Here is a 9,299-nt window from a genome sequence, read left to right as displayed (position 1 = left end):
CTTCTTGTTCAGATTTTCACGTTCCACCTTAAATGGTGTGGCAGTTAAGGTGGATCGGGCCTTCAAATAAGAAGCTGGGGAATGGGAAGCTGATTTCTGATACGAAACAACATTCCCATATAAGTAAAACATTGCATGACCACACCTTACTAACGTGTGGAAACGAGATCCTAATGCATGGCCTGACTTAGTTAGGCATGGGAACAAGCGGGACTCTGTACAAACGTTAGCTACAGATGTCCTGAGGTAAGCTGGCATTACTCCACCTAACCACGAAAAACTAACAGATCTCCCCAGTAACGTTGTGTCCTGTGATGGTTTTATTTATCTCCTGTTTTGGTGCCATTTTGCTGAAATGAGATGGCAAAGCAATCTACGTTAAGGTTAACGCTGAGAAAATTTAAGGCCCAGTCCCATTTCACCCCTCGTCCCTTCCACTTACCCCTTAGCCCTCTGTTTTGCGCGTTCATGTCAAGGGGTAGGGTGTCCCGATTCTTGTTGAGATAGAGGGGTAGGGTCAAGTGTTAGAGCTACATGACCCTCCAAACGGAGGTTTTTCAGAGACTCCAAACAGAGAGTTATGAGAAGAAAAGAAAAACCAGCAAGATGGCTGAACAAGAGACCACTGTCTTAGTTTAATGTCGTTTCAGTGTATTTTGGTCGTTTTCTTCATAACAAGCATAAAAAATCACTAATAGCATGCTAATGTCTTGGTAGCTAGCTATAGCTGACTTTCCCATTCCACCTTAAATAGTCCAGCAGTTCTGATGCCTGAAGCGCCAGAATGTAACTGCTGCTCTATTTAAGGTGGAACAGGAAAATTCGAACAAGAATCTGGTGAATATCTGACTTCAGCTTCATATCACTGAAGAATTAGGGGTGGTGATAATAAATAATTGCCCCCCTCTTTGAAGATCATATGATGCCCTAAATGTAACTAAAGCTCAGCAGTGAGGAGCTGAACTTTACCCTCCTCTGCTGTCACTGCAGACTGGCAGGGTCGCCTACAGAGCAGCGCTGGTAGCTGTTAATGAAGTGATGCTCTTTTTATTTGAGGGTCCCATTTCAGAGGGAAGATTTCAACCACTACCCTAGGATTAGGATGACACTCGATAACAAGGGGTAGGGGTCAAAAGAAGAAATGGGAGTTTCAAGACTGAGACAAGACTGATGTTAATGTTAGACAGTGAGGCTGCGGCCCGAACAGCACACTCTGGAGCTTAACATACTTAAACTACTACTAGCACTTCTAACGGTGTGTATTATTCTTTTACATACTACTTAGTGTGGCACTACGCAGTTTGGGACGGAGCCAGAGGCTAACATTACCTGACATTTCAGAGTGTTTTTGGATCACTTGAGCACAGTTAGCTAACCCAAGCTCTACTAGTACTGTAACAAGAAGTTATACTCAAGGTGGCTTCATAGCTATAATTAGCTGTCGTTGCTATTCGTTGTGCTTTGTTACCGACCATAAGTTCAAAGCTAGTGAAAGCTAACCTCGCTAACAACCAGGTGCTAACAAGGAGGTGAAAGGTGAGGCCTGTGAAGTTGGTGATACAACGATATTCAAACATAGCGCGATTTTTTTAGGCAAAAGCTCTTTATTTTTGAACAGGCACCTCAACAAAGGCTAAAAGAAGGCCCAGCACCACCAACACACAACATAGCATGAAATGGGAAGGCGAGTTGCTGACCCTTGGGGTCTTGCTTTCAAAATAATGTTGTTTGGGTGGGACAGATTCTGTTTTCAGTATTGGCATCCCACCCGGTTCCTACGCTAATGGTATGATTTACATCAAACCATTCAGTGACCCCTTGTGTCCAGTCAATGGGTGGGCATTATGGGTGGCCATTGTCATTGTGGAAGAGACTGTGCTGCTTTTTCAGTCACAATAGAAATTTTTCATCATAGGAAAAAGGTTATAAGTCAGAATAACTCTGTATTGATTTACAGTGCCCTTCCCTCTAAGGGGACAACTGAACCCAAACCATGTCAGCAAAACACCCCACACAGCATAACAGAACCACCGGACCTCCCTCACTGCAGGGGTCAGCTATTCAGGCCTGTACACTTCCCTTGGCATATGCCACACATGCACTTGTCCTATTTTGGAGAATACAGTGAGGGATCAGTCATCTGACCATATTATTTTTTTCCACATCTCTGTAGATCAGTGCCTGTGGATTTTCACCACTAAACTTTGAAATGTGCATTTATCTTTATAATGAGTGATTTACGCATTTACGCACTGCAACCCCACAACAATATCCCTCTGATTATGTGCTGCTTTGACATTTTCAGTTGCCTCCACTCAGTGCCTGCTCTCATGTAAATACAACAAATCTGTCTTATATGCCATGTAAATATGCAAATAGAGATACTTTTATTTTATTTCTCTTATACTTTAACTTATGTCTAGTTTTATTTCTATTTTTTATTTTCTGCATAGTATAGTATATGTAAGATTATGTGCAGTTATATGTGTTGCTACTGAAACACTGCAATTTCCCTTCAGCATCAATAAAGATCTATCAATCTGTCTATCTGTCTGTCTGTCTTCCTATCTATCTATCTATCTATCTATCTATCTATCTATCTATCTATCTATCTATCTATCTATCTATCCATCCATCCATCCATCCATCCATCCATCCATCCATCCACCCACCCATCTATCCATCCCACCAACTCATCCCACCCACCCATCCATCCAAATAGTTAAACAAACACATTTACATGCTTAAAATCACTTTATCAATTTAATCTTATTTGTATTTATTCTAATTTTATTGTTTGTACTGTTTTTCAAATAAACACATCGCTACATTTTTGTCGTTTTTTAGTTATTGACATAATTTAAAAATGCCTGTTGTTCTTTACATTGTGTGTAAATATCTTGAAGAATGGACCAAAAGAAACGGCCCAAAATGACTTGGAAAAAAGTCTGGTTCCATTGACTTACATTAAAAGTAAAGTAGTTTTTTTCCTTCTCCTGTAAAGTTACCATTTTGGAGATACAAGGTATACAGTGATATACTGCCCACATAAATAGCTTTTTAAACTTAATTTTCTCACGTGCCTAAAACATTTTGCACAGTACTATAAATACACTCACTGAGCACTTTATTAGGAACACCTGTGCACCTACTCATTCATGCCATTCCCTAATTAGACAGTGCAGTGCATAAAGTCACACAGACATGTACCAGCAGCTTCAGGTGATGTTTACACTATCCATCAGGAAAGGGAAAATATTTTGAAGAAAAGCTAAAGTAACTCAGGTAACCACTCTGTACAACTCGAGGTGGAGGGGCTACAACAGCAGAAGACCACATCGGGTTCCACTTCTGTCAGCCAGCTGAGGCTGCAGAGGGCACAGGGCTCACCAAACCTGGACAGTTGAGGACTGGAAAAATGTAGCCTGGTCTGATGAATCTTGTGAGGCTCACAGATGGTAAGGTCAGAATTTGCTGCCAGCAGCATGAATCCATGGACCCAACCAGTCTGGTGTCAACAGTCCAGGCTGGTGGAGGTGGTGTAATGGTGTGGGTCTGTTAATACCAATCAATCGCTTGAAAGCCGCAGTCACTGCAGTGACTGTCCACAGGATGGCGCCACGGAGAGGTTTAGCAGCAGCTGACTCATTCATCAAGATGAAAGGAATGTGCCTCAAGTCTGATCATGTCAGCTGCTTCTCTTGACAAGTCCTTCGCTTTGAGGAAACACCTGTGAGTGGAGCTTGGCAGTCTATCGCACCCACAACCTTACAGTTACAGCCTGCTGCCAGGAACTCTCACACTAGTAAAATCAGCTGTGTACTGAGAGCGGCGAGGAGCACTAAGTGGCAAATACACAAAAAAACTCAGGTGCTTTTGAGAAGGATATGTTTTATAGACTGGTTGATTTGTCATGCCCAGATCAGACTTTGTCCTAAACTAAGAGTGAATCACCGCCAACATTCAAATTTAGTCAGAGTCGAAGTTTAATTTATGCTCAGGGAAGTGACCATACGAGTTTACTGGAGTCTGGCAGGATGGACGGTAATGACTGAATGATTTATGGTGAAGGAGCCTCCAACAACCCTTCAGTGGAGCAGAAGTAGGAAATAGGTAGCAAGGGCAGCGTAGCCACATCCAACTGTTTGTAGAGTCTGTCAATGAGTAACTTTCCATGAGATCAGCAGAACACATTCATGTGTTTGTGTTCTTCTTCATAACTGTTCATAAATCACTGCCACTCACCATCTCTCCTTCAGCGCCCACTCATCCACTGCTAAGTGATGTGTGTGTGTGTCCTCACATGTCTTGGCCTGTTCCTGTGATTTGAGACACCATCTCTTAGGTTGCTAGACGTGTTCTGCCAGTTTTGAAGAAAAGATGAAGATACTCCAAGTCTTTGCGTTGTCTTTGTCTGGCACAACTGATATGTCAGTGCCGGTGGCACACTCTTACGAACACTGCAACATTGTTTGAGGTCACGTGCTGCCCCGTGTTTTCTTACATGACGGATGTAAATTGGCCAGGAACTTTTCTTTGCCTTGTGTTTGTATATTTAAAAATGTTGAGATAAATCTGTCAGTGCTGATATTATACGTGTTTGATAGTATATTTGACTGTTTGTTTCTTTGCTTAATCTGTCAGATAACAGGGCACAATTCATTTTTGGGTATTGAGTTAGAGGACCCATATTCCATATCAAGGGTGCCAAAACTTTTTTGTCTTGAGGGGCCAAAGTGCAACGTTTGTGCCAAAAAGACAAAACTATACCTAACTAAGTTTTTTTTTAAATGCATTTTTTAACATTATACTACATCTACTACAATGCTTCTTAGTTGCTCTAAAAAATGAGAGTTTAGTAAGTTTTACAGTCGTATGCAAAACAAAAAAAAAAGTTTTGTTGCTTTTCTGCCTGTAAATAAGTTACTACATCCTCTACAGGGAACTTAAAAGTGGGATATTTCTGCAAATTTTTGTGCACAATTATGATTTATTTGCTAATGTAAACCCCTTAAATGGTCAGCGCCCATCAATGGGCCCAAAGTTTTATTACACACCTCTATAATCTAAGAATAGCGCAGCCAGTTTGCATTGAAGTCCCGTGTAGTTACTGAATAATAAGACTTTGTATGTAATAAAGGTGGTTAACTTATCGGAAACGATAAAACATAAAATATTATTTGCACCTGCCAAATTATATATATATATATATATATATATATAAAAATGACGGTATATACTGCAAAAATATGTTTGTTCTGTCATCAGGTGAGGGGGTAGGGTCAGAGTACATTCCTAGTGAGTTAAATGGAACCTCCTCTTGGGCCACCTTCGGGCAGCCCTGGTCTATGTTTGTATTGTATTTTTCCCCTGAGGTCCACTGATAACATTTATGTAGTTTCATGTACCATTCGTACATTTTTAAATGTCCATTTTCCATCCTGCACCTTAATATTAAACATGATATTTGTGTTGCTGTGCCTCAAAGACTGAAATATGTAAATGATCTCTTTTCTTACCGGCTTCCCCATAGTGGGCCTCATTCAAAATTAAAGTCCAGGCTGAAACGCTCCTTATAACTTCATCATGAATGGGCGGCGCTAAACTGTAGGTGAATATCTATCGCCGTTGACAGAAGAAAACCTAGTATCTCCAAAAACTTTACAGGAGAAGGAAAAAACCTACTTTACTTTTAATGTAAGTCAATGGATCCAGACTTTTTTCCAAGTAATTTTGGGTCTTTTATTTTAGTCCATTCATCTTGAAATTTATACACAATGTTACAGGCAACAGGTATTTTCAAATTCCGTCAAAAACGTCAAAAATGGAGATACGAGGTTTTATTCCAACAACAGTGATATGTAAATGGTATTTAAAAGGTATTACCTTTCTCCTTTCCCCATTCCTTACTCCAGATATGGAAGTTGCAAAAAACAGCATGTTATCTATCAATCTATCTGTGTGTATATAGCGTACTGGACTGGGCAAAGGAGAAAAGTAATACACATGCTTTAAAGAAAATGATCATCCTATAATATATATATATATATATATATATATATATAATATATATATATATATATATTCATTCATATATAAATTTCAAGATGAATGGACTAAAATAAAAGCTACTCTTTGCATTGTGTGAAAATTGTATGATGAATGTTTTTTCTTTCACTTGTAAAGTTGGAGTTTTTTTTGTTTTCTTTGGGAAAGTGACGATATGTATGTTCATTACAAATACCTCACCTTCCTCTAAACAAACCTCCTACCACTGAACATTGCCTGTGTAGCTCAGAAGCACAATGTCCCTCCCCCAAGACGCTTCTTCTAGAACGATAGGAATCACAGATGTGGTAATTCCAGTGAGTTTTAGAGATGACCCTGAGGCCGCATGCATCACTTCAAACAGACAGGCAACCGGGTCTGTGTCTGTGTCAGTCAGTAGTGAGTGAGTCAGAGATGAGCACACGTACACACTTGAAGAAGTGCAGGGTGTGTGAACAGCATGGAGGAAGGAAGTGGAAAGAATGGGCCTGGATCACCAGGTTAGACACAAAGAAGGTTAACCACATTGATTCACCCAGATTGCATCAGTTATTTATTAGGCTATGTTTGCCTTTGTTGTCTAAACCATCATTTTCTGCAAATGGAAATGTGAAAAAGGATTTATATTGGGAACTTTTTACTTTGTACTCGAGTATTACAAAAACTGAATGCTTGTACTTTTACTTACATAAGTTTTTGAGATTCTTTCCTTTTTCTGTTGACGATTGAGATATACATTGCATATTTTTTAGTTTTTATTGTTTTTTGTTGCACCTGTACCCCCCCCTCCCCCAACCCAGGAAGATAAGCAGCATAGATAATGTATGTGTGTGTGTGTTTGTGTGTGTGTGTGTGTGTGTGTGTGTGTGTGTGTGTGTGTGTGTGTGATTTGTAGTTTTTTTTTAACATTATAGCACACACCTTATATACAGAATTGTCCAGTGTTACTGCTACTACTACAATCTTATATACATAGTCTTCTGTATTGTGTCTCATGCTTTGCAATATGTTGCACCATCCTAAACAACGATTTACCTTCAATTTGTAGTACGTTTAAAAGTAGATACTCTTTTGCTGTCGCTTAGGTATATTTTTGGCTCCATATTTCTCTTTATGCTTGAGTAAATTATTGATACAGTACTGATTACATGAGTATAATATCTCTGTACTTTTTCCACCCTTGATTTTGTGCTTCCTGTAGTAGACAGTGCTGCTTATGTGAACCGTAAATTGACCTGTAGGCTTATTCCAGAACAGATCTCCATACAGACAGGTCAGAATCCTGGCATACGGAATTCTGTTTCTCCAGCAGAGCATGACTTCAATAGAAAGTGCACAGAAACGGAATGTTTGCAGATGATTGGTTTAAAACAAAACAAACAACTTTATCATTGGAAAAAGGCCCCATTTCTCTTTCTTTCTTAGCAAACTAAAGTCATTTTTTGAGTGGATGTGTTATTAGCAGGCAGTATTGACACCCCTCATCTCGGCTGAGCAGGTAAGTGTACAGGCAACATCGGTTCACCCTATCAGCTGATTTATTGTGTCTAGGAATGTTGCATCAGAGAGATTGATTTACACTAAAACTGTATTTTGATGACTTTCCCTTCATGGCCAGTGCTGGGTTTCAACCGTTCTACCTTCTGTTGGTATATGAGCAACGAATTCCTCAACAGAGACAGCTGTGACTCAGCGCTCATACATGGAACAGCAGTTCCCAGAAGGGTGGCACTACACTGTTGATCAGCTTCACGACACAGTTATGGTGGAACCTGATGCTGGCCAGATAATTAACCAGATGTGCTCCACCGAATCTTTCCAAAGTGTGCCCTGCTGGTTGCCACTGCCTCATGATAGCCAGGCTTCACAGTGGTGCCACAATGCTCAGGGAATGGTTTACCAGATTGGCCACCCTTACAATGACTGTCAGGACGTGGGATATCAGGCTGGCTTTCATTATCCACAGCCAGACTGGGCTGCAGTCCAGCAAATATATGGAGTCCCAATGGTTCCCTCCTTTGTAGAAGTGCAACCACATATGATCAGCCCCCTGGCTGGTGACCATGGCCATCTATCTATGCTGCCCACACCTCACCAAGACGTTCTGAGTTGCCATGACATGCAAGCATCTCCTGCTGCTGCTTACCCTATGTATGTTCTTTCCAACGAGCCTCAGGTTCCTGCCCTTTTCCACCTCACTGACCCCAGACTGCAGGGCCTCAGGGACGGATCAGGTTTACAGGATCAAAGCCTGCCTGAGGCCACATCCCTAGAGGAAGCCATGAGGTTCTTCCAGTGTGGGCCTGAGGCTAAAATAGCAGAGATTTCTCAGACTCAAGTAAAACCAGAGTTTGGAGAAGCCACTGCAGATGTTGGGTCACACAGCGGTTACATCACTGTCGCGGAAGATCACTTTTTAGATCGTTTGGATCTGCAGACCTGTAGAGAGCGCCACCTGGAGGTGCCTGAGTGCTACGAAGGCCCTTTTTTTGCAGCAGAGGCAGCCCCCACCATGTATTTCTTCTACAATGCAGATCAACTGTCTGAGTTTCAGATATTTGGGGAGGCTGTCAACACTGGATCTGATAATGTGGTGCATGACGAGACTTGGACAATGTAACAGAGCTGGTCTACTCTTACACTACCAGACATCATTATTATGTTTCATCAGATTAGATTTCATGGCACTGATATCAAATAAAATCTCTGGTCTATATACAGTCTGTCACTATACACTTCATTCTTAGCCGGTTGAGTCAATGCTATGAAGGACAGGCCTAAAGGTTTTTTTAGAAATCAGATGAAAGTGGTTTTATTCAGCTGACACACGTATGAATGCACCTGATATAATTTAATGAAGCCTAGAACAGCCAAACTATGATTTATATGATACATACTAATAATAGTGGGTTCCCAAAACATGCTTGGAAATTATTAAATGCACACTGACATATGAATAGATTTGTATTCAATTTGATATTCGTGTATTTCTGAGCAAACAAATGTTTCCTGCTCAATTAAATCGCTTTTTTTGAAATATAACCTCTTTATAAGTGCATTAAACCTTTGCATAGTACTGCCAGTGTATTGTTACAGACACCTATAAAATCAGGTACATACTGTGGTCAAATTAAACTACACTATCTGTCCAAAAGGATCCAGACACCCCCTACTAATTAGTGAATTCAGCTACTTTAAGGTGCATTGCTGACAAAGGTTTTCAGTTGTGCACACACAGCTTGTATAATCTC

This window comes from Colossoma macropomum, unplaced genomic scaffold (genome assembly GCF_904425465.1).
Source record: "Colossoma macropomum unplaced genomic scaffold, Colossoma_macropomum, whole genome shotgun sequence".
NCBI lineage: Eukaryota > Metazoa > Chordata > Actinopteri > Characiformes > Serrasalmidae > Colossoma > Colossoma macropomum.
Note: the sequence above shows the minus strand (reverse complement) of the source record.